The sequence below is a fragment of the Kogia breviceps genome, chromosome X (genome assembly GCF_026419965.1).
Source record: "Kogia breviceps isolate mKogBre1 chromosome X, mKogBre1 haplotype 1, whole genome shotgun sequence".
Lineage (NCBI taxonomy): Eukaryota > Metazoa > Chordata > Mammalia > Artiodactyla > Physeteridae > Kogia > Kogia breviceps.
In genome coordinates this window covers 133,851,218-133,875,941 of record NC_081330.1, presented here as the reverse complement: position 1 = coordinate 133,875,941, position 24,724 = coordinate 133,851,218, and the positions used below count along the sequence as shown (strand labels likewise).

The following is a 24,724-nucleotide window of genomic DNA, read 5'->3' as shown; positions in this document are numbered from 1 at the left end:
CTGGTGTCCAGAACCCCCCTCACATCCCCCCCTGCAGCGAACCTGGTGTCCAGACCCCCCCTCACGTCCCCCTGCTGCAGCGGACCTGGTGTCTAGTATCCCTTGTTCCTCTGGAACCTGTCCCACTCAGAGCCTCTGGTCTGAGGGAACGTCAATCACACGAGAGTGAGAAGTAGCCGAAGCCGGGCCCGTCACGGATCTCCCTCACTCTGGCCTTCGACAGCTGTCCAGGGCTGGTCATCTGACCCTGGCAGGGCCAGTCAGAGCCCTCTAGAGGTGCCAGGAGAGAGAGGCTGTCTCCTTTCCCTGTGAGTTCTGCTCTGTAAAGATGGGGGTTTGGGGCTGCCGGGACCCTATTTCCCTCCACGGAGCGACTGGCCTTTCCTCCAGGGCCACTAAAGCCTGCAAAGGAGACGGGGGGTGGTGGAGCTGAAACCTGGGACAAGAGAGAAAACGGGAGCGGACAACCACTTGAGCCCCTGGATCCAGCCACGCCTGAAGCTGCCCTGACATTCCTAATTATCCAATTTGACAATTTCCACGTTGGCCTTGGCTAGCATGAGCCAAGTTTCAATTGTCTGTCACCAAAAGAGTAACGACTCACCCACCAGGAAGCAGCGCGTCCCCACTCAGGGGACAGAATTCCAGAGGAGGGCGCCCACGGAGCCCTCACCTCCTGCCTCAGCCAACGCTTGGCCATTCCATTGTAGCCACGTGCGTGGGCACCCGCCTCTGCGGCTCTCTGGATCTGGGTTTTGGGCAAGTTCCTTAACTCAGATCCTCAGTTTCCATATCAACAGAAATGACAAGAATAGCACCTTAGGAAGTGGAAAAACGGGGGTTTTCCATGGAAGTCTCAACCATTGCCAGCACTGCCACCTTAGTCTCACGACTCCTCTGCAGCCTCTGTCCCCTCTCGGCAAACCCCACAAATACTTTTAGGACTTCGGGGTGCCCGGGTTAAAATAACACAGCCCTAAAGTGAGCTGATGTGACGTGAGCCTTTTGCCCGCAAAAAAAATGGCATCGTTAAAAGGGAGACACGCGTCCTCCTGCCTCCCGGGTCGTCCCTGGGGGACCCTGTCCTGCCTGCCCCCCAACCCACCTTGTCCCGTGACTTACGGTGGCTGCTGGGAGGGCGGCAGTCTTTCTTGGGTGAGCCGGGGCGCTGGGGACCCTCACTCCGGGGCACAGGAGGCTGCCCCTTTGGAGAAAGGTCCACACAGGAACAGGGGTAGAAGGACAGCTCCCCACTCGCTTGGGGACCCTACTGTCTGTCCCCCCTCACCAGCCCTGCAACAGACACAGTCCCCAACCCTCCAGGGACCCAGCAGCCTGCCTCTAACGGTAACCTGTCATCTGCAGATGTAATTAAGTGCAAAAGGTTACGAAACTCGGAGCCCGAGGGCAGAGCCGCAGTGGATGGAAAAGGTTCCTCTTTTTCACGGTGGGGTCTCTGGGCGGCGGGGGGGTGGGGGGGGGTGGAGAGGGTCACTAGAGGGGATTTTACATATTTTTATAATACGTCTTTTTAGAAAAACAAGTTTAAAAAGAAAGTCTCACCGAAATATATTCAGGAATCACTTCCTAAGAGTTGTTAGTTTATGATGAGAGACTGTGATAAGCTGAAGTGTGGCTTCCTTTGAATAAATTTAATATTAGTTTATTTTCCAAAAACTGCTAATATTAACTACTTAAAAGCCTACTCATTACACTGTGATAAGAGGGCTCCTTGATCTCAAGGAATGGGATATATTCTCTGAGGTTCCCCCTGCTATGGACTAAATTGTATTCCCCCCCCAAAATTCATATCTTGGCATCCTGACCCCTAGGACCTCAGGATGGGGCTGTATTTGGAGCTGGGGTCTTTAAAGAGGGGATGAAGGTAAAACGAGGTCACAAGGGTGGGTCCCGATCCCATAGGACTTCTGTCCTGATAAGAAGAGGAGATCAGGACCGAGACACGCACAGAGGGGCGACCCCGTGAGGACACAGGGAGGAGACGGCCGTCCACACGGCCAGGAGAGAGGCCTCGGGAGGGACCAGCCCTGCCCACACTTTGATCGAGGATGTCCAGCCTCCAGGACTGAACGAATAAATGTTTATTGTTTGAGCCGCCCTGTCTGCTTCATTACAGAAGTCACCAGGCACTCATACAGCTGGGACTAGTTTCTACTCAGCCTTGAGTCTACAATCAGTGCGTTTTCCTTCTCTGCTTCCTGTTCTAACCTGTTATTGCTCAGCAACAGTGACCAGCCCCACAGAGGAGAGGCCGACACCGATGTCTGCTAGAGGACGCCTTCTGCCCGGAGCCACCCCCGCTGGCCTCCGTAAGGAAATGTGGCCTGCGCGTGGCTTCCAGGAGGAACTCATTGTATCCACGGCCCCTGTCAGCTGGAGCCTTCTCCGGATCAGACGGGCATGGACCACTCTGTGGAGTTCTCTCTCCCGTCGACTATTGAAGCCGGGCACCCCAGGGGGCAGAGACCACAGAGGGCAGTCCGTGGACAGCCCTTGGCCTCAGGCCACCCAAGATTTCTGCATCTGTGCTCTGGACCCCACAGACCTAACGATCATCTCCACACAGCCCCCAAACAGAACATCTCCTGAGCCTGCAGGAGACCTCACACGTTTCAAAGGATGAGACACATTCAGGATACACTCTCTGACCTTCATGGAATTAGGCTGGAAACCCATGAACTAAACGAGGACTGAAGATTCTTCAACTGCTGGACATTTCTGAATAACCCAAGGGCCAAAGAACGGATCATGATGAAAACAGAAGCGATTTTTCATGCGTGATATAGGTCAGCACCCTGCACCCAGCATCAAAACATGCTCCCAGGCTCTGGGGATTAGGGTGTGGACGTCTTTGGCGAAGGAGGCACCGTATGGTCGGGGCATCTCGCCTGGAGGAGGGGCTGTGATCAGGGAAGTCCCCCAAGGCTAGCAGCCTGCATCTCCTGGGTTGCCATGGCTTTTGAGAGTCCACCGTGAGGACCAAGAGCAGAGAGTCTCCGGTGGGCCCAGGAGAGCAGCAGGTGGCCGTGGAAGCGGCCGGCACAGGATGAGGGTCTTGTGGGTGGGGAAAGACGGGGAGGGGGACCGCGTGACAGAGTTTAGGGAAGTCGGAGGCAGCGCTGGTGCCCCTGTTGGCCATGGGAACCACTGACATTTCCCACGGCCATGGGTGGAGTCCAGCCTCCCGGCTTCCCTAAAGTTCGTACGGCCAGAAATGGGGTTGGCTGTCCTGCCCGGGAGCCCGGGGACAGCCAGGATGTGCAGGACACGCGTGTCACCCAGGGATTAGCCAGAGGTTGAGAATTTTGACACCGATTCATCCCGGGGGGGACCCTTGGGATGTCTCCACGTCTTGAGTCCTGCCACTGTGAAGATGGGGGTGCCGATCTCTCTTTGAGGTTCTGATTTCAATTATTTGGGATAGAGAGCCAGACCTGGGTTGGCTGGATTATACAGTAGCTCTATTTTTAATTGTTTGACGAACGGATATACACAGAATGGGGTCCTTGTATACCGTGGAATATTATACAGCGTGAAAAGGGAAGGAGATTCTGACACCGGTTACAAGGATGAACCTCGAGGACATGAAGCTCAGTGAGATCAAGTCACAAAAACACAAATACTCTGTGATTCGGCTTATCAAGAGCTCCCTGGAATGGTCAGATTCATAGAGACAGACGGTAGGAGGGTGGGGGCCAGGGCCTGGGGGAGGGGCATGGAGAGTCAGTGTTTATTGGGGGCGGAGTCTCAGTCTGGGAAGACGAACAAGTTTTAGCGACCTGCCGTACAGCACTGTGCCCATGGGTGACAATACTGTATTATGCGCTTAAGAATCTTTTATGAAGGTAGATGTTAAGTGTCTTTCCACAGAAGCAAAATAAAATGAGATAAAATAAAGCAAGGTAAAATTTAAAATTTTAAAGTAAAATGCAGCATGGCGGCGGGGGAGGCATACATTCGGCGTTTGGGATTAGCAGAGATGCACTCCTATATCTATTGTAAAATAGATAAACTACAAGGTCCTGCACAGGGAACTCGATTCAATATCTTGTAATGACAGATAATGGAAAAGAATATGAAAAAAAGAAAAAAAAAGTAAAATAAAATAAGATACAATAACAAAGACGACAAAATAAAATAGAGCTTTTCAGATTTGGTGCGGGAAAAGAAAGGGAATTTCTACACTGATTCCAGTGCAAGCTTTCGGTCAGCGGTGCACAGCCTGGAAACAGGATGCAGCTGCCTGAGCAGATGCAGGCCTCGCCTGGCCAGGGGCGGCCCTGAGGCTGGGCGATGACCCCGGGTCGTCTGGGTGGCCCCGTGTCACCAGAGCCCTTCTAAGAGTGACGGGAAGGCAGGAGGGAGAGACCCTAAATGCTGTAGGCGCTGCTTTCCGTTCACGAGGTTCCGGATCCAGCGAGGCTCAGAGGGAGCATTGGGGGTCATGACGGCGTTAACGGAAGGCGGCTGCGGGCTGAGGGTCGGCGCCTCCCAGCCTTGCCCGACCGCCCCAGAAGCTCAGCTGCTGCCCGTGTGCCCGGCGAGGGCGCCCTCTGTGCGTGTCTGCGTCCCTGGCCCCGCAGAGCAACCCAGCCTGGATGCAGGGTTTGTGGGGGCTTCCGGGGGGGAGTGACATTCAGGAGTCACCCGGGAGAGTTCCCGGCGCCAGGAGGGTGAGCTGGACCGGTCCACCCTCTGGCTGGCAGCCATGGAAGGGACACGGCTTCGGGGCCCAAAGTGGCCCCCGTCTGCTGCCCGACCTGTTCTGTCCTGTGGAGCTGGGGATTTTTTTTCCGTTATTACTTTTTTTACTTTTTTTTTTTTTTTTTTTTTGGCAGTACGCGGGCCTCTCACTGTTGTGGCCCCTCCCCTTGCGGAGCACAGGCTCCGGACGCGCAGGCGCAGCGGCCACGGCTCACGGGCCCAGCCGCTCCGCGGCACGTGGGATCCTCCCGGACCGGGGCACGAACCCGCGTCCCCCGCATCGGCAGGCGGACTCTCAACCACTGCGCCACCAGGGAAGCCCACACAGGTAACTTTTTTTTTTTTTTTTTTTTGCGGTACGCGGGCCTCTCACCGTTGTGGCCCCTCCCCTTGCGGAGCACAGGCTCCGGACGCGCAGGCGCAGCGGCCACGGCTCAGGGGCCCAGCCGCTCCGCGGCACGTGGGATCCTCCCAGACCGGGTCACGAACCCGCGTCCCCTGCATCGGCAGGCGGACTCCCGACCACTTCGCCACCAGGGAAGCCCACACAGGTAACTTTTTTTTTTTTTTTTGCGGTACGCGGGCCTCTCACCGTTGTGGCCCCTCCCCTTGCGGAGCACAGGCTCCGGACGCGCAGGCGCAGCGGCCACGGCTCAGGGGCCCAGCCGCTCCGCGGCACGTGGGATCCTCCCGGACCGGGGCGCGAACCCGCGTCCCCTGCATCGGCAGGCGGGCTCTCAACCGCTGCGCTGCCAGGGAAGCCCTATTACTTTTTTATTGGACTGTAGTTGATTTCCAATGCTGTGCCAAGGTCTGCTGTACAGCAAAGTGACCCTGTTATACACATATATACGTATATATTTTTTTTTTTACATTCTTTTCGGTGATGGTTTATCCCAGGAGACTGGATACAGGTCCCTGGGCTCTCCATTGGGCCTTGTTGTGGATCCATCCCATAGATGACACCGCGGCACCTGCTACCCCCAAACTCCCAGTCCACCCCTCCACCCTTTCCCGCCTTGTTTATCGAGGTGGGGATTTTTAACCCTGACCTTTTCCCGTGACCACAGGGCAACATGGCAGGGTGTGGGACTGTCCTCTGAGTGTCTGGGTCTGGTCCAGGCTTGTCTGTGTTGGGAGGTGACTCCTACTAGCACAAAATCTCTGACCCCGGTGCCTCTGGCAGCGCTGCTGGCCGGAGCTGCAGGCCTTCGCGGGTCTATGAGTTTTTGTTCAGCTTTCACTTTTGGATTTGGAAGTAAAGCCATTTCCAGACGTGTGATGGCTGGAACTTTGTCCCCAAGTGTACCTTGCAAAGAGAATGGGTTTATTTATCCTGCTTCTAAGCCCCTCTCCCTCGGTCCCTCCCCTCTGGTAACATGGAGCTTGTGTTGGTGACAGCCGGCCGGGAACGAGCCCCGCTGGGGACGCAGTTCCTCTTTCTTGTCACTCTCAGTGGGCCCAGCACGCTTCGCCTGCAGACATCCTGCTGGGGCCTCTGTGCCAGCTGCCATGCCCACCCCCAAGGCCCCCCCGGGAGATCCCCTTTGGGGGACAGCCCTGTCCCCAGCTGGCCCCTCAGCAGTAGCCTCCACCCAGCAAAGAGGGGTTCGTGGCCTCCAGTGGTGTGGTGAGCTGCGTGGTGACCCCTCAAACGTGTCCACATCCTGACCCCTGGAACCTGCGAACGGGACCTTATTTGGAAACGGGGTCTCTGCAGATGAGATGAAGTGAAGGGTCTGAGATGAGGTCCTCCTGGAGGAGGGTGGCCCTACATCCAATGACAGTGTCCTTAAAAGAGACAGAAGAGGAGAGACCCAGACACAGAGGAGAAGCCCCGGGAAGACAGAGGCAGAGACGGGAGGGAGGCGGCCACGAGCCCGGGGACGCCTGGAGCGCCCAGAAGCTGGAAGAGGCGGGAAGGACCCTCCCCTGGAGCCTCCGGATGGAGCGCGGCCCTGAGACACCCTGACCTCACATGTCTGGTCTCCAGGACGGGGGAGGATGCATTTCTGCTGTTTTAAGCCCCCAGTTTGTGGTCCTTTGTTATGGCCCCCAGGGAACCAGCACGAATAACGTTCTCTGTGCATGCTAAAAGAATTTCAGTCTTGACAGCTAATATTTTAAGTTTTAAAGGATGCAAACCATTTCCAACAAACCATGAACCATGCTACTTCAAAATACAACTGCTGGGTGACAATTGTGAGGGTACACAGTGGGTTCTAACCGTGTCGTTGATATATACTCCACCATCCGTTGAAATAGCCCACGGAGAAATTCTATTTAAAGATTGGGGAATTTCACAATATTCCTTTCTTCCTTCTTCAAAATCTTTTTTTTTTTCTCAAAAATTCACCTTTCCTTTCGTGAAACTGTCTTTTCATTTCTACCATTTTTAGAGTCTAGTTTTAGTTTTGTTGAAATCTATGTTGGAAAATCTTTTGTATATCACCCCATCTAACTCACGGCAACAAAATTAGGTGTAAGCGTTGACACATGAACATGGGTTTCACTTCCTGTAACATCAGGGCCTACGTGCTAAAAGGTTTCTTCCGAGTGAGTGGTCCTGGGATGAAAAGTGATCAGAGCAACAGAGTATTATGCACCTTGATGCATAATAATTAAACAGTAAAGTTAAAAAAGAATGTATTGGATTTTACTTCCTGAATGAGGTGAATCACGGTCAAGATCTTCCTACACATTTAATGAAAAGGAATGTTTGTACAGCTAAGGATTTATAAAACCCTGCAGCTAGTATGTCATTTTATTTTATTTTTTTGAATTTTATTTATTTTTTTGTACAGCAGGTTCTTATTCGTTATCAATTTTATACATATTAGTGTATCCATGTCAATCCCAATCACCCAATTCATCACACCACCACCACACCACCCCACTTTCCCCCCTTGGTGTCTGTACGTTTGTTCTCTACATCTGTGTCTCTATTTCTGCCCTGCAAACCGGTTCATCTGTACCATTTTTCTAGGTTCCACATATATGTGTTAATATATGATATTTGTTTTTCACTTTCTGATTTACTTTGCTCTGTATGACAGTCTCTAGATCCATCCACGTCTCTACAAATGACCCAATTTCATTCCTTTTTATGGCTGAGTAATATTCCATTATATATATGTACCACATCTTCTTTATCCATTCATCTGTCGATGGGCATTTATGTTGCTTCCATGACCTGGCTATTGTAAATAGTGCTACAAAGAACATTGGGGTGCATGTGTCCTTTTGAATTATGGTTTTCTCTGGGTATACGCCCAGTAGTGGGATTGCTGGGTCATGTGGTAGTTCTCTTTTTAGATTTTTAAGGAACCTCCATACTGTTCTCCATAGTGGCTGTATCAGTTTACATTTCCACCAACAGTGCAAGAGGGTTCCCTTTTCTCCACACCCTCTCCAGCATTTGTTGTTTGTATATTTTTTGATGATGCCCATTCTAACTGGTGTGAGGTGATACCTCATTGTAGTTTTCATTTGCATTTCTCTAGTAATTTGTGATGTTGAGCAGCTTTTCATGTGCTCCTTGGCCATCTGTATGTCTTCTTTGGAGAAATGTCTTTTAGATCTTCTGCCCATTTTTTGATCAGGTTGTTTGTTTTTTTAATATTGAGCTGCATGAGCTGTTTATATATTTTGGAGGTTAATCCTTTGTCTGTTGATTCGTTTGCAAATATGTTCTCCCATTCTGAGGGTTGTCTTTTTGTCTTGTTTGTAGTTTCCTTTGCTTTGCAAAAGCTTTTAAGTTTCATTAGGTCTCATTTGTTTATTTTTGTTTTTATTTCCATTACTCTAGGAGGTGGATCAAAAAGGATCTTGCTGTGACTTACGTCAAAGTGTGTTCTTCCTATGTTTTCCTGTAAGAGTTTTATAGTGTCCAGTCTTACATTTTGGTCTCTAATCCATATTGAGTTTATTTTTGTGTATGGTGTTAGGGAGTGTTCTAATTTCATTCTTCTACATGTAGCTGTCCAGTTTTCCCAGCACCACTTATTGAAGGGGCTGTCTTTTCTCCATTGTATATTCTTGCCTCCTTATCAAAGACAAGGTGACCATAGGTGTGTGCGTTTATCTCTGGGCTTTCTATCCTGTTCCATTGATCTATATTTCTGTTTCTGTGCCAGTACTATATTGTCTTGATGACTGTAGCTTTGTAGTATAGTCTGAAGTCAGGGAGTCTGATTCCTCTAGCTCCGTTTTTTTCTCTCAAGATTGCTTTGGCTATTCGGGGTCTTTTGTGTCTCCATACAAATTTTAAGATTTTTTGTTCTAATTCTGTAAAAAATGCCACTGGTAATTTGATAGGGATTGCATTGAATCTGTAGATTTCTTTGGGTAGTATAGTCATTTTCACAATGTTGATTCTTCCAACCCAGGAACATGGTATATCTCTCCATTTGTTTGTGTCATCTTTGATTTCTTTCATCAGTGTCTTATAGTTTTCTGAGTACAGGTCTTTTACCTCCTTAGGTAGGTTTATTCCTAGGTATTTTTATTCTTTTTGTTGCAGTGGTGAATGGGATTGTTTCCTTAGGTTCCCTTCTGTATAGGAATGTAAGTGATTTCTGTACATTAACTTTGTATCCAGCAACTTTACCAAATTCATTGATTAGCTCTAGTAGTTTTCTGGTGGCATCTTTAGGATTCTCTATGTATAGTATCATGTCATCTGCAAACAGTGACAATTTTACTTCTTCTTTTCCAATTTGTATTCCTTTTATTTCTTTTTCTTCTCTGATTGCCATGGCTAGGACTTCCAAAACTATGTTGGATAATAGTGGTGAGAGTGGACATCCTTGTCTTGTTCCTGATCTTAGAGGAAATGCTTTCAGTTTTTCACCATTGAGAATGATGCTTGCTGTGGGTTTGTCATATACGGCCTTTATTATGTTGAGGTAGGTTCCCTCTATGCCCACTTTCTGGACAGTTTTTAACATAAATGGGTGATAGAAAGCTTTATAAAGCTTTATCAAAAGCTTTTTCTGCATCTATTGTGATGATCATATGGTTTTTATTCTTCAACTTGTTAATATTGTGTATCACATTGATTGATTTGCATACATTGAAGAATCCTTGCATCCCTAGGATAAATCCCACTTGATCATGGTGTAGGATCCTTTTGACGTGTTGTTGGATTCTGTTTTCTAGTATTTTTTTGAGGATTTATGCATCTATATTCATCAGTGATATTGGTCTGTAATTTTTTTTTTTTGTAGTATCTTTGTCTGGTTTTGGTATCAGGGTGATGGTGGCCTCATAGAATGGGTTTGGAAGTGTTCCTTCCTCTGCGGCTTTTTGGAAGAGTTTGAGAAGGATGGGTGTTAGCTCTTCTCTAAATGTTTGATAGAATTCGCCTGTGAAGATGTCTGGTTCTGGACTTTTGTTTATTGGAACATTTTTTATTGCAGTTTCAATTTCATTCCTTGTGATTGGTGTGTTCATATTTTCTATTTCTTCCTGGTTCAGTTTTGGAAGGTTATACCTTTCTAAGAATTTGTCCATTTCTTTCAGGTTGTCCATTTTATTGGCCTAGAGTTGCTTGTAGTAGTCTTTATGTTGCTTTGTATTTCTGTGGTGTCCATTGTAACTTCTTTTTCATTTCTAATTTTATTGATTTGATTCCTCTCCGTCTTTTTTCTTGATGAGTCTGGCTAAAGGTTTATCAATTGTGTTTATCTTCTCAAAGAACCAGCTTTTAGTTTTATTGATCTTTGCTATTGTTTTCTTTGTTTCTATTGCACTTATTTCTGCTCTGATCTTTATGATTTCTTTCCTTCTACTAACTTTGGGTTTTGTTTGTTCTTCTTTCTATTTCCTTTATGTGTGAAGTTAGAGGGTTGGAGATCTTTCTTGTTTCTTGAGGTAGGCTTGTATTGCTGTAAACTTCCCTCTTAGAACTGCGTTTGCCGCATCCTATTGGTTTTGGATTGTTGTGTTTTCGTTGTAATTTGTCTCTAGGTATTTTTTGATTTCCTCTTTGATTTCTTCAGTGATCTCTTGTTTATTTAGTAACTTATTGTTTAGCTTCCAAGTGTTTGTGTTTTTTACTTTTTTTTCCGCCTGTAATTGACTTCTAATCTCATAGCATTGTGGTCTGAAAAGATGCTTGATATGATTTCAATTTTCTTAAATTTACCAAGGCTTGATTTGTGACCCAAGATGTGATCTATCCTGGAGAATGTTCCATGTGCACTTGAGAAGAAAGTGTAATCTGCTGTTTTTGAATGGAATGTCCTATAAATATCAATTAAATCTATCTGGTCTATTGTGTCATTTAAAGCTTGTGTTTCCTTATTAATTTTCTGTCTGGATGATCTGTCCGTTGGTGTAAGTGAGGTGTTAACGTCCCCCACAATTATTGTGTTACTGTCGATTTCCTCTTTTACAGCTGTTAACAGTTGCCTTATGTATTGAGGTGCTCCTATGTTGGGTGCATATATATTTATAATTGTTATATCTTCTTCTTGGATCAATCCCTTAATCATTATGTAGTGTTCTTCCTTGTCTCTTGTAATATTCTTTATTTAAAAGTCTATTTTATCTGATATGAGTATTGCTACTCCAGCTTTGTTTTGATTTCCATTTGCAAGGAATATCTTTTTCCATCCTCTCACTTTCGGTCTGTATGTGTCCCTAGGTCTGAAGTGGGTCTCTTGCAGACACCATATATATGGGTCTTGTCTTTGTATCCATTCAGTGATCCTGTGTCTTTTGTTTGGAGCATTTAATGCATTCACTTTTAAGGTAATTATTGATATGTATGTTCCTATTACCGTTTTCTTAATTGTTATGGGTTTGGTTTTGTAGGTTCTTTTCTTCTCTTGTGTTTCCCACTTAGAGAAGTACCTTTAGCATTTGTTGTAGAGCTGGTTTGGTGGTGCTGAATTCTCTTAGCTTTTGCTTGTCTGTAAAGCTTTTGATTTCTCCGTCAAATCTGAATGAGATCCTTGCCAGGTAGAGTAATCTTGGTTGTAGTTTCTTCCCTTTCATCACTTTAAATATATCATGCCACTCTGTAGAGTTTCTGCTGAGAAATCAGCTTTTTTTTTTTTTTTTTTTTTTGTGGTACGCGGGCCTCTCACTGTTGTGGCCTCTCCCATTGCAGAGCACAGGCCCCGGACGCACAGGCTCAGCGGCCATGGCTCATGGGCCCAGCCGCTCCGCGGCACGTGCGATCTTCCCGGACCGGGGCACGAACCCGTGTTTCCTACGTTGGCAGGCAGACTCTCAACCACTGCGCCACCAGGGAAGCCCGAGAAATCAGCTTTTAACCTTACGGGAGTTCCCTTGTATGTTATTTGTAGTTTTTCCCTTGTTGCTTTCAATAATGTTTCTTTGATTTAATTTTTGTCAATTTGATTACTATGTGTCTCAGTGTGTTTCTCCTTGGGTTTATCCTGCCTGGGACTCTCTGGGTTTCTTGGACCTGGGTGGCTATTTCCTTTCCCATGTTAGGGAAGTTTTCGACTATAATCTCTTCAAATATTTTCTCAGGTCATTTCTCTCTCTCTTGTCCTTCTGGGACCCCTATAATGCGAATGTTGTTGCATTTAATGTTGTCCCAGAGGTCTCTTAGGCTGTGTTCATTTCTTTTCATTCTTTTGTCTTCTGTTCTGCAGAGGTGAGTTCCATCATTCTGTCTTCCAGGTCACTTATCCGTTCTTCTGCCTCAGTTATTCTGCTATTGATTCCTTCTAGTGTATTTTTCATTTCAGTTATTGTATTGTTTATCTCTGTTTGTTTGTTCTTTAATTCTTCTAGGTCTTTGTTAAACATTTCTTGCATCTTTTCGATCTTTGCCTACATCCTTTTTCCGAGGTCCTGGATCATCTTCACTATCATTATTCTGAATTCTTTTTCTGGAAGGTTGCCTATCTCCGCTTCATTTAGCTGTTTTTCTGGGGTTTTATCTTGTTCCTTCCTCTGGTATATATAGCCCTCTGCCTTTTCATTTTCTTTATTGTGATATATATCACAGTACAGCAGTGTATAAAATATATATGTGCGGGCTTCCCTGGTGGCGCAGTGGTTGAGAGTCTGCCTGCCGATGCAGGGGACATGGGTTCGTGCCCCGGTCCGGGAAGATCCCACATGCCACAGAGCGGCTAGGCCTATGAGCCATGGGTGCTGAGCCTGCGCGTCTGGAGCCTGTGCTCCGCAATGGGAGAGGCCACAACAGTGAGATGCCCAGGTACCGCAAAAAACAAACAAACAAACAAAATACATTAGAATAAATAAAATTAGTCTTTGAGCCTGGGTCTCAAAAGTGTTTCAAGGGTTGTCTGTTATTTTTTTCTTTCTGGTTTTAATGGGTGTAGACAGGAGGCAGACATTTCAGAATTTCACTGTGTTTGTGGCAAACATACGTTTTTGGAGGGCGTCACATGAAGCAGGGTGGTGATTTACCCTTGGAGAACTTAGGTGTGGCTTTCTTAGGAACTTCTCACTCTAAAGAGTGGGTGTGCATCAGACATTACTATCAGCCAGCATCCAACAGATGCATCTTGTTCATCTCAAGAGGACCCCATGGTGTAGATACTATTCTTGTGGATTTTTCTCTTGTGAACATTTTTCTTTCTGTTATACTGATCTCTGATCCTTTTCTTCTTTAAAAAAAAATTATTTATTTTATTTATTTATTTTTGGCTGCATTGGGTCTTCGTTGCTGTGCGTGGGCTTCTCATTGCGATGGCTTCTCTTGTTGTGGAGCACGGGCTGTAGGCATGCGGGCTTCAGTAGTTGTGGCATGTGGACTCAGTAGTTGTGGCTCGTGGGCTCTAGAGTGCAGGCTCAGTAGTTGTGGCTCACAGGCACAGTTGCTCTGCAGCATGTGGGATCTTCCTGGACCAGGCCTCGAACCCATGTCCCCTGCATTGGCAGGCAGATTCTTAACCACTGCTCCACTAAGGAAGCCCTGAACTCTGGTCTTATCGTCGTCATTTCGCTCCTTCTACTTTCTTTGGGTTTGATCTAAAAAGAGAAATTCTTTCTAGATTCTTAAGATGGAATTCTTGGGCCATGGCTTTGCAACCTTTCTGCTTTTCCAGTAAATGCATTCAAGGCCATGAATTTGCCTGTTTTCCCTGCTTTGGTTTCATCCCATAGGTTTCGATTTGTTGTATCTTCAGTATCATTTCCGTGAGTTTTCTCTGGCTGCTGTAATGAATTGCCACAAGCTTAAGACAGCCAAACTTTATTTTCTTTACAGTCCTGGAGGCCAGTAGTTTGAAATCAGTTTCACCAGCTCAAAGTGTTGGTAAGGCTGGTTCCTTCTGGCAGCTCTGGGGAAGAATCCATTTCCTTGCATTTTCCAGATTCTAGAGACACCTGTGTTCTTTGGCTAGTGGCCCCTTCCAAACAAGGTCACATCCACCTTCAAAGCCAGAATAGCTTCTTCTCTCCTCTCTGCTTCTCTCTACTCTGAACATCTTCAAATATCTTTTTCTCTGTTACTGTCATCACATCTCCTTCTCTGACTTTGAGAGTCACACCTCCCTCTTATAAGAATCCTTGTGAGGATACTAAGGCACCGTAGATAATCCAGGACCATCTCCCATCTCAAGATCTTTAACTTAATCACATCTGCTAAGGCTCCTTTGCCATGTCAGGTTACATATTCACAGGTTCTGGGGCTTAGAACCTGGACATCTTTGGGGGCCATTGTTCTGTCTACTGTATCATTCATGAAAAATCTCTTCTGTTTTCATCATGATTCCTTCTTTGGTCCTTGGGTTATTCAGAAATGTCCAGCAGTTGAAGAATCTTCAGTCCTCTTTTAGTTCATGGGTTTCCAGCCTAATTCCATGAAGGTCAGAGAGTGTATCCTGAATGTGTCTCATCCTTTGAAACGTGTGAGGTCTCCTGCAGGCTCAGGAGATGTTCTGTTTGGGGGCTGTGTGGAGATGATCGTTAGGTCTGTGGGGTCCAGAGCACAGATGCAGAAATCTTGGGTGGCCTGAGGCCAAGGGCTGTCCACGGACTGCCCTCTGTGGTCTCTGCCCCCTGGGGTGCCCGGCTTCAATAGTCGACGGGAGAGAGAACTCCACAGAGTGGTCCATGCCCGTCTGATCCGGAGAAGGCTCCAGCTGACAGGGGCCGTGGATACAATGAGTTCCTCCTGGAAGCCACGTGCAGGCCACATTTCCTTACGGAGGCCAGCGGGGGTGGCTCCGGGCAGAAGGCGTCCTCTAGCAGACATCGGTGTCGGCCTCTCCTCTGTGGGACTGGTCACTGTTGCTGAGCAATAACAGGTTAGAACAGGAAGCAGAGAAGGAAAATGCACTGATTGTAGACTCAAGGCTGAGTAGAAACTAGTCCCAGCTGTATGAGTGTCTGGTGACTTCTGTAATGAAGCAGACAGGGCGGCTCAAACAATAAACATTTATTCGTTCAGTCCTGGAGGCTGGACATCCTCGATCAAAGTGTGGGCAGGGCTGGTTCCTCCCGAGGCCTCTCTCCTGGGCGTGTGGACGGCTGTCTCCTGCTTGTGCTCTCACAGGATCATCCCTCTGTGTGTGTCTGTGTCCTAATGTCCTCTTCTTATAAGGACACCAGCACCACTGGATTAGGGACGTCATCTTAAAAAACCCTATTCTGCAAAAGGATCTTAAAAGATCCTCCTCGGCAAAGACCCTATTTCCAGAAAAGTCGTATTCTGAGGTCTTGGGGATGAGGACGTCCACAACTGAATTTTCCAGGGACACAATTCAGCCCGTAACACCGTCCCACGTTTAAGGCAGTGATTTTTTGGCATGCACACATCAACAGGATGCATAACTAGTTATATGGTTTTTCTGTCGGTTCCCCACTGAATGAATTATGTGAAACTTTGCTTCAGGCTCGCACTGTTTATCTGTATCTGTGAACCACTGGAGACTTGTGCTTTGCAGATACAGAATCTGAGGCCCCATCTCCCACAATGAATAGGCACGGCGTCACAGTGAAGAACGGCTAGGTTTCCTGGGTGATGTGTGGAGACCAAGGGGCTGATTGTTGCAAAATTGATACTACCATATGAAGCAGATCTTTATCTTTCTGTGAAAGGGGTGATGAGTATCCCGCAAGGTGCCTTTCAGTTTACCTTGGGTTGTTCATGACCACATAGCCTGTCTGCTTACTGAATTTCCCAGCGTTCGCCGTGGCGGGGATCAAAAAATTGACCCTCTCTGTCTTGATACAGCTGATGAATCTCCAAAGGCATAAACATAGGGTTCTTCACTTTGGCTCTGACCACAAAATTCAGAGGATTCTCAGTGAGATTAGGAAAAAAATAAAAATAAAGAAGACTGGTTTGCAAATGAAGGGGTTGTAATTTTTCTCCATTTCTTCCACTGTGTAAAACTTCCCTTCTGTTTCTGAGGTTCAAAAGAAGTATGGCCTTCTTTTATTGTTCCCTATTTCTAAACTTTATAACAGAAATCTGTGTTGATTGATACTGAACAAAGCATCTTCGTTTCCTTCTTAAACCCTGCTCCCTCATACTGGTACCCAAATCATCGTGTTGTACACCTTGGACTCAGACAATGTTATATGTCACTTATATCTCAATAAATGTTGGGGGGATAACTCCTACATCCTAAACAGTTTAAATATTTATGAGAAGCAAACCCTATGTGTAGGGCATCTACTGGGGTGAGAGACTTTTAAACATCTCTCTTGGTGGCTCCATAAACCGCAAGTGTTGCTTTTCTTTCAGTAGAGGTCTGCCCATCAGTTTACATGCAAAATGCCTTTCTGTCATTAAAACAAAGCAGTTTCTGGGCTTCCCTAGTGGCGCAGTGGTTGGGAGTCCGCCTGCCGAGGCAGGGGATGCGGGTTTGTGCCCCGGTCCGGGAAGATCCCACGTGCCGCGGAGCGGCTGGGCCCGTGAGCCATGGCCGCTGGGCCTGCGCATCCGGAGCCTGTGCTCCGCAACGGGAGAGGCCACAACAGTGAGAGGCCCAAGTACCGCAAAAAAAAAACAAAAAAAAAAAAACAAAGCAGTTTCTCAGGAGCTAGATTTCTGTCTTTGAGGTGATTGACATCTTCGTTAAATGTAATAGCGTCCTGAGTTTTGACTTCCTTTTAGAACTTAAGTCTAGAATTTCAGAAATGTTAACTGCTGTTTGTATTTGTGTCTTTTGCACATTGTTTGTAGCCAGGGTTTGCTCTTTCTCTCCAGCCTAATGAATAGTAATAGTTAAAAAAATGTTGGAGAGATAAAGAAAGCAAAAACACATGTCCACACAAAGACTTGTATAAGACATCAAAACACATGTTCCCCATGCCCTTAGACCCTCTACAGTGAGATGGGAGGTTTGTCACCCAGAAAGGAGAAGAGGGCTCACCTCCTTAGCGAGGAAGGATGCCCGTTGGGTGAATGTGAGGCTGTTGCCCACCCCAGATCCCCAAGGACGCTTGAGAGACCACTCCCCACTGCTGCCATGGTGACCAGAAGCTCAGCCTTGTCACCATGGCCCAGTGACTTATGAGTGTTACCCTTGAGTCCCTGATATTTCCCTTTTCTGGACACTTGTGATTCCCTGGGACATGAGTAGGCCCTGCGAGTTCCACAGCCACAGAAGAGGATTGGGGAGGGACAGCTGAAAGAAGAGCTGGGGGCCCAGCCTGAGGAGTCAAGGGCTAGTCACAGAAACCCAGAGAAGTTATCGGATCTGGGGGCCTGATGGAGGACACAGAGGAGACCCCGGGACCCAGGCCAGGCTGTGGGAGGCAGGGTCAGCCCCAGGGACCAGACAGCATCCATGTGGATTGCTACCAAACCATGATGGTGAATTTAGTGTATCAACGTGGCTGGGCTACAGTATCCAGCTATGTGGTCAAATGCCAGTCGAGATGTTGGTGTGAAGGTGTTTTTTTTAAAAGATGGAATTAACATTTAAATCGGTGGTCTTTGAGTATAGCAGATGACCCTCCACAATGTGGGTGGGCCTCGTCTAATCGGTTGAAGGCTTTTAGAGAAAAGAGACTGAGGTCCCCAGAGGAAGAGGGAATTCTACCTTCAGACATACTTCAGACTCAAGCTGCGGCATCACCTCTTCCCTGGGTCTCCAGACTACTGGTCTACCCTGCAGAATGGGGACATGCCAGGCCCCACAATCACATGAGCCAATTCCTTAAATCTTTCTCGGTCTCTCCTATCTATCTATCTAATCTATGGATAACTATAGATATATACCTCTATCATGTATCTGTCATCTATCTTCTCTATCTATCCATTTATGATCTATCTACCTCTAGCTCAATCTATTTCTATTATCTATCTATCTATCTAATCTATAGATAAACATAGATATATGCATCTATCTATCACGTATGTATCATCTATCTTGTCTATCTATCCATACATGATCTATCTATCTATCTATCTATCTATCTATCTATCTATTTATCCATCCATCTCTCTGGAGTATTAGCATTCTCCAGAGAAACAGAGGCAATAGGGTATATATAATAAGGAATTGGCTCCCATGATCACAGAGGGTGAGAAGTCCCAGGATATGCCATCTACAATCTTACAGACACCCCGGAGAGTGAACGATGTATGTCTCATTTCTGAGAAGACTACAGTCCATCTCAGAGATGGTCAGGTAGAGAGAGCTCCTTCGTCCTTACCCAGGCTTTTGTGCTATTCAGGTCTCCAGCTGATTAGAGGATGGGACAAGACCCACCCACCCTGTGGAGGGCCATCTGCTTTCCTCAGTCCATTCATTCAAATGCTCATCTCGTCCAGAAGCACCCCCATAGACACACCTGGAATAACACTTAACCAAATACCGGGGCACCTTCTGGCCCATCAACTTGACACAGAAAATTAACCACCTGAGTCTGTTTGCTTGGAGAACCCTGACTTATACCTGAAAGTTCACAGAAGCAAGACCCTGGATGACCTTCCTGATTCCTCCCAGTGCGGGGGGCAAACACATGTCTCTCTCTGACTTCTGAGACCCCCGCCTTCCAGAGAGCCCTCCCACCTTCCACCAGAACACCCACATTACCCTCCCGCCATGCCCCCTAGGACTTCAGTGACAAGACTCTCAATCAGTGGCAGAACCAGGTAACTTCAAAGCAACGGTGTGAATTGGGGCAGCGGAAGGGACAGGGTGACCAAAAGATGCAGTTTTCCCGGAAGCATCATAGACTCAGAGGCCCCAGGAGCCAGGCAAAGCCAAGATCTGTCCTGGGGAAGGTTCAAACCAGAGGCCATGTGGGTCCAAGAGCTCTGTCCCACCATCACGAGGCTACTGGAGACCCCTTCTCATGCACAACCTACCACCTGCCTCTGAGCAGAGCCAGGAAGGTTTAGAAAGTGGGGAGTTGGAGGAGGTTATCCTGGATGGGGAAGCTGGGCATATCCTAGAAGCCATCCCATGATCATGGAGGGTGAGAATTTCCAGGGTCTGACGTCTACAATCTACAGACTGATCACTCATGGACCAACACTGGGACCCTACCGAGCCTCAACACCAGAAAATCGTCATTGAGCTGATAATCAACGTTGCGTAATTTACTGTGTGTCCTGGGATAGAGGCACGGAGCTGATTTAACTTTCAGCACCAACGAGTGCCGGTATACCCATTGTATGGATTGCTAAACTGAGGCTTGGAGGAGCTGAGGACACTCCATCGATAGCCAGTAAACCTGTTTCATGGGTGGACACCTCTCATTTGTGGAGTTTTATATCTACAGAAGCTTGTTTATTAGTACAGCGTCCTTGTGATGAGAAAGTGGTGTTTTTCGTCTTTGACAGAAGAGGAAATTGAGGCTAAGTCATTAGGTCATGGGGCGGCCGTGGTCAGACATACAGCTGGGGATGTGTCAAGACCTGCATGGAAGAAGCAAAGCCACACAGGGCCCTGCCACACACACACCTCGTCAGGGTGAGGCCAGACCATGCATGGCCCATGTCATGATGCTGGAGGTGGCCCCGTGGTCCTCACCTCCCACCTCCACAGCTTCACACAGGGCCGGAGTGAGCCCCTGATTCAGTCTCATGGCAGAGCCCCAGACGGACTCCCTGTGGGTTCGGGGGAAGGACCAAGGGCTGGTCGTGGTCAAAGTACATTGGATTCAGTACAACTAACGCTGATTTTCTGGTCAGTATTAGAAGCCCCGGCATCCCTCAAAACCGGGCCCTCAGCCCACGAGATGCAGCTAATATTGTGCTTTAACCAGGCTGCGCATCCGTCAAGGGCTTTCAGCAATCTGGTCCCCCAGGGGACACTTGGCAACGTCTGGAGTTGTTTCCGGTTGTCACAACTCTGGAGGGGGGGTCCTACCAGCAGCTGGTGGGTGGAGACCAGGGAAGCTGCTCCGCACCCCACAGGGCCCAGGACGCCCCGCATCAGAGAGTCCTGCAGCCCCACATGTCAGCAGTGCTGAGATTGAGAAACCCTGACCTGGCATGAAAGACTCTGTCTATCTATCTATCTATCTGACATCTATCTATCATCTGACTATCTATCCACCATGTATCTATCATTCATCCATCTATGTATCATCTAAATATATCTACCTATCATCTATCTCTTTATCTATCTATCCATCCTCTATTTCTCTCTATATAATCTATCCATCCATCTGTCTATTCATCTGTATTTGCATCCATTTATCTATCTATCCATCCATCCATCATCTCTCTCTCCACCCTTTCATCCACCCATCTATCCCTCTATCTCCCTATCTATCTATCTATCTATCTCAGTGGTTCATAACAGGGGGTAACTTGGCCACCCAGAAGGACACTTGACGATGTCTGGAAACACTTGGTTGTTACAACTCGGGAGAGGGTCCATCTGGCGGGTGGAGACCAGGGAAGCTGCTCCACACCCCACAGCGCACAGGACGCCCCACATCAGAGCACCGTCTAGCCCCAAATGTCCGCAGTGCTGAGGTCAAGAAAGCTGGCCTGGCTCATAATTCACTGGATTCGATACAGCAGACTCTGATTTTCCATGACAACACTGCTGGATGTTCCCTGAAACGTGAGGAAGCCGCGGGGTCCCCCATCGTCAGGGACGGTCAGCCTCTGAGACGGAGTCATGTTCCTGTTTAACCAGGTGGGCGTCCATGAGCTGCGGTTAGATAGATCCCCTGCGTGCGGTCGCCCTGAGCGTGGCCGGGCCGTCCTGCGGGGGAGGGCGGGGGTGGCTGGGGTTCTCAGGATCCGTCTGCGGTCACTCCCGTTAGAACTGAGTGTAGGACGGCAGGACCGGGAGTAACGTCAGAAAGACCCAAGAGCACGGCACACAGGGAGGGAGGGGCCCTGAGGCAGGGAGGCGCAGTGACCCTCCCAAGGGCACCGGAGTACTTCAGGGCTGGTCTCCTCCTCCAGGCTTCCTTCGGGACCCTCTCACGCAGGGCCTAGCACAGGACACGAGTAAACTCAACAGGACGCGCCTGGAGGCTTGGGGGTCACAGGGCTTGTAGGTCTCCCTCCAGGGTGTGGTCTAGAATATGAGTGTCCTGGGGCTGCTGCAGCAAGTGACCCAAACGAACTCCCTCCAGAGGCTCTAGGGGAGGCTCCTTCCCGCCTCTCCCAGCTTCTGGGGGCTCCAGGCGTCCCTGGGCTCGTGGCCGCCTCCCTCCCGTCTCTGCCTCTGTCTTCCCGGGGCTTCTCCTCTGTGTCTGGGTCTCTCCTCTTCTGTCTCTTAGAAGGACCCTGTCATTGGATGTAGGGCCACCCTCCTCCAGGAGGACCTCATCTCAGACCCTTCACTGCGTCACATCTGCAGAGACCCCGTTTCCAGAGAAGGTCCCGTTCCTGGGTTCCGGGGGTCAGAACGTGGATGTGCGTTTGGGGGTGTCCTTCAATCGCTAACACCAGGGTGATCAATTAGTTCCATTTCTCAGGCCTGTCCCCATTTTAGCCCCCGAAGCTCTGCCCCCCTGGAGCTTCCTGCTTCCCGGGCAAACCGAGACGGCTGGTGACCGCACACCTACCACGTAGACTGTAAGGGGGCGGCGGGGAGACGGTGGGCTGGTGCTAGGTGAGGGGCGAGGAGGTGGGATAGGGGCTCCGTGCACCCCTGGCGGACAGGTGAGCGTGGTGGTGTCGAGCGGGAGCTGGCTTGGGCTTGGTGGGTGTGAACCTGGACCTCCGGGGAGGCAGAGACGTCCAAGGACAAGCAGTAAGCGCCACAGGTGTCCGCGCTCGCGTGGGGGAGCAGCCAGCCCCCGTCCCACCCCTACGGGAAGCCCCGGCACGTGGCCTGCGGCTGATGGGCCCCCGCCCCCGAGTCCGAGGACAGAGGCTGGGCACTAAGGAAGTTTTCTGATGCTCTGGGTACAATGGAAACCAGTTTCGCTGGAAAATGAGGATCCACAGCTAATCGGTGCGCTGGGCTCGGGCGGAGATCAAATCCTCCAAGCTGGGGTCACCCTGCACGTGCACGGCCTTTTCACGGTCTCAGGGGAAAGCGTGCTCTGCTGTCTCAGAGACGCGGGTGAGATCCCCCGATGGTGGGGAATGAGGCCCACATGTTCGCAGTGTGTCCCCAATAATCTCTTGCCCCCAGGTCCAATATTTTCTCTGGTCCTCTAGGAATCTCTGGTCCCCCAACAATCTCTCCGGTCCCCCAATATTTTCTCTGGTCCCCAATATTCTCTCGGCTCCTTGATATTTTCTCTGCTCCTTAGTAATCTTCCTGGTCCCGAATCTTCTCTCCTGGCCCCAGCAGTGTCTCTGGTCCCCAATATCCTCCCCGGTCTCCCATCATCTCTCCTGCACGGTCCATTTTAATCATGGGCAACGTGGACGAAGACGGGTGTTTCTACAGAGCAGCCAGCACGGAACCCGGCTGTGAGGCATCTCGGGAACCGGGGATCAAAGCCACGGCCCCGGAGGGAGGACGCCCCGCCTCGGGCTGCACAAAGCCCCACGTGCAGAAACCTGGCCGCCCATCATTTGCATGATTGTTTAGAAATGGCAACGGCCGTGTTTATTTCGAAGGGAGCCGAGCTCAGTGAAGGGAACCAGCCAGCCGTGGCGCACCTTGTGGTGGGGCTCTCAGCAACACCCCTTCGCCGGCTTCCTGTGAGTGTGACTCAGAACCTGCCGCGCTCACCGAGGCTCAAACCCTCCTTCGGAGAGTTTATAGCCCGGGATGAGGAAGTAAGAGCAGGGCTATCTGGGTGAACAGTTATTTTCTTTCCTCTCTCTCTTTTTTAAACAGAGATACAACTCACCATTTCAAAGTGAGTGATTCGGTGGCATTTGGTGCATTCACCATGTTGTGCAAACACTACCCCCACCTAATTCTAGCACGCTGCCATCACACCCAAGTGGGCGGGTATTTCAGCTTTAAGTACAGTCAATAGACAGAAAGCTCGGAGCCCCCATGCATGGAGGAGCCGTCGTCATAATAACAGGCAAAAGGTAGCAGGTACCGTAGACCACTGCCTGGGTGACCTTGAGAAGGTCACTGAGCCTCTTGGTGCCTCAGTTTCCCCATGTGTCAAGGGATTTGGACAATGTTGTCCGAGGGACAACGTGAGGGTCCATGAGTCTGTCTGAGCACCAGGAACAGCGGCCCTACTGGGAATCCCGCGTGATTTGGGATGAAGTCCCCAAGGGGAATGACATGTGTCAGGGACTCACTTGCCACCAGCGCTGAACAGACGGACGGATCTTCCACAGTCTTCAGAGTGACCCATGAGGCAGTCTGCGGCCAGGGGTCTGTGAACTAGTGAGGGACTCAGAGTCGGGGGCACGCGAGCGGGGCCCCAGGTCTCCACGCGTCCAGTGCACCCTCTCTCCCCCTCTGGAGAGAGGACCCAGGGCTCCGTGGAGAAATAGTTTGAGCTGCACTGAAGTCCAATACCTGAGAATGTGGCCTTACTCGGAAAGAGGGTCTTTGAAGATGTAATTAAGATGTTTAAGTTAAGACGAGGTCGTGAGGGTGGGCCCCCATCCAATAAGACTGGTGTCCTTGTAAGAAGAGAAGATGCACAGAGAGACACAGAAACACACAGACAGGAGAAAGCTGTGGGAAGACAGAGGCAGAGACTGGAGGGAGGTCATCATAAGCCAGGGACACCCGGAGCCTCCAGAGGTTGGAAGAGGCAGGAAGGACCCTCCCCTGGAGCCCCGGAGGGAACGCAGCCCTGCAGAAACCTTGATCTTGGAGTTCTGGCCTCCAGAATGTGAGAGGATAAAATTATGTTGTCTTAATCCGCCCAGTTTGTGGTAATTTGTGTGGCTGCCCCAGGAAACTAATTCAGGGGAATTCATGGGGAACCAGTCTCGTCTCTTGTTTCATCTGTCCACTCATTCATCATCCATCCATCCATCCATCCATCATCCAACAAACCGTGAGTGAGCTCATACAGATTTATGCCGGCCCCTCATCTACAAGGTCACAGCTCACGCAGGCACCCCGCCCATTTGTTTCCTGTGGCTGTGCCTGAGGGGTTACCTCTGATCCCACCCCACGTGCCTGCCGGCTGGTCTGCCCCGTCCCGAGGGCAGAGATGGCCTTACCCATCCCACCGCCGGCACACGTGCACGTTTCACGGAAAAACCTGCAGACCGGCGCCTCCGGAGGCAGGGGACTCGCAGGAGAAGATGCCAGTGGCAGATGGGTCACGCCTGCGGCAGGGAGTGACCAGGCAGCCGGGAGACGCAGCTGATAACCCAGTCACCCGCTGCCTTTCGAAGCACGGCTTTCCCTAGAAGGAGGCAGACCCTGCATCCATGGGCCTGCCTGTCCAGCCAGGAGGGTGTGGACACGGCTGCAGAATTTTCCCTGGGGGCTCCCAGTGCTGGCCCCAGGGGACACACTGGGGGAGCCCACCCCGCAGCCCCTCTGGGGGCTCAATCGCCAGGTCATGCCTCCCCACGGTGCGGTGTTGGCCCTGGGGGGGGGGCTGTGGCCGGCGTTGGTCGTCTCCCGGGGGCCCGGACAGCTGCCGGCGGTCAGGGAGCAGGGCGAGGTGCCAGGGGGCCCCCCGTATCCCGCGCGCCCAGCCCCTGGCCTCCGGGCCAGAA

The 24,724-nt window shown here is 49.5% G+C and overlaps 1 protein-coding gene and 1 long non-coding RNA gene across 4 annotated transcripts in view; one reads left to right on the top strand and one right to left on the bottom strand.

The window, feature by feature from the left end:
• Window positions 1–24,724, top strand: part of LOC136793403 (uncharacterized) — a 341,429-nt gene that overhangs the window by 19,694 nt on the left and 297,011 nt on the right. The window contains exon 6 of one of the 3 annotated variants that reach the window (XR_010838609.1): window positions 21,391–21,437. The exons of the other annotated variants lie outside the window; for them this stretch is intronic. This is a non-coding gene — a long non-coding RNA (uncharacterized lncRNA). Of the gene's footprint in view, window positions 1–21,390; window positions 21,438–24,724 lie in introns of those variants that run through there. 3 annotated transcript variants of the gene reach the window in all.
• Window positions 1–24,724, bottom strand: part of P2RY8 (P2Y receptor family member 8) — a 40,761-nt gene that overhangs the window by 14,467 nt on the left and 1,570 nt on the right. The gene's annotated exons all lie outside the window — the stretch shown is intronic.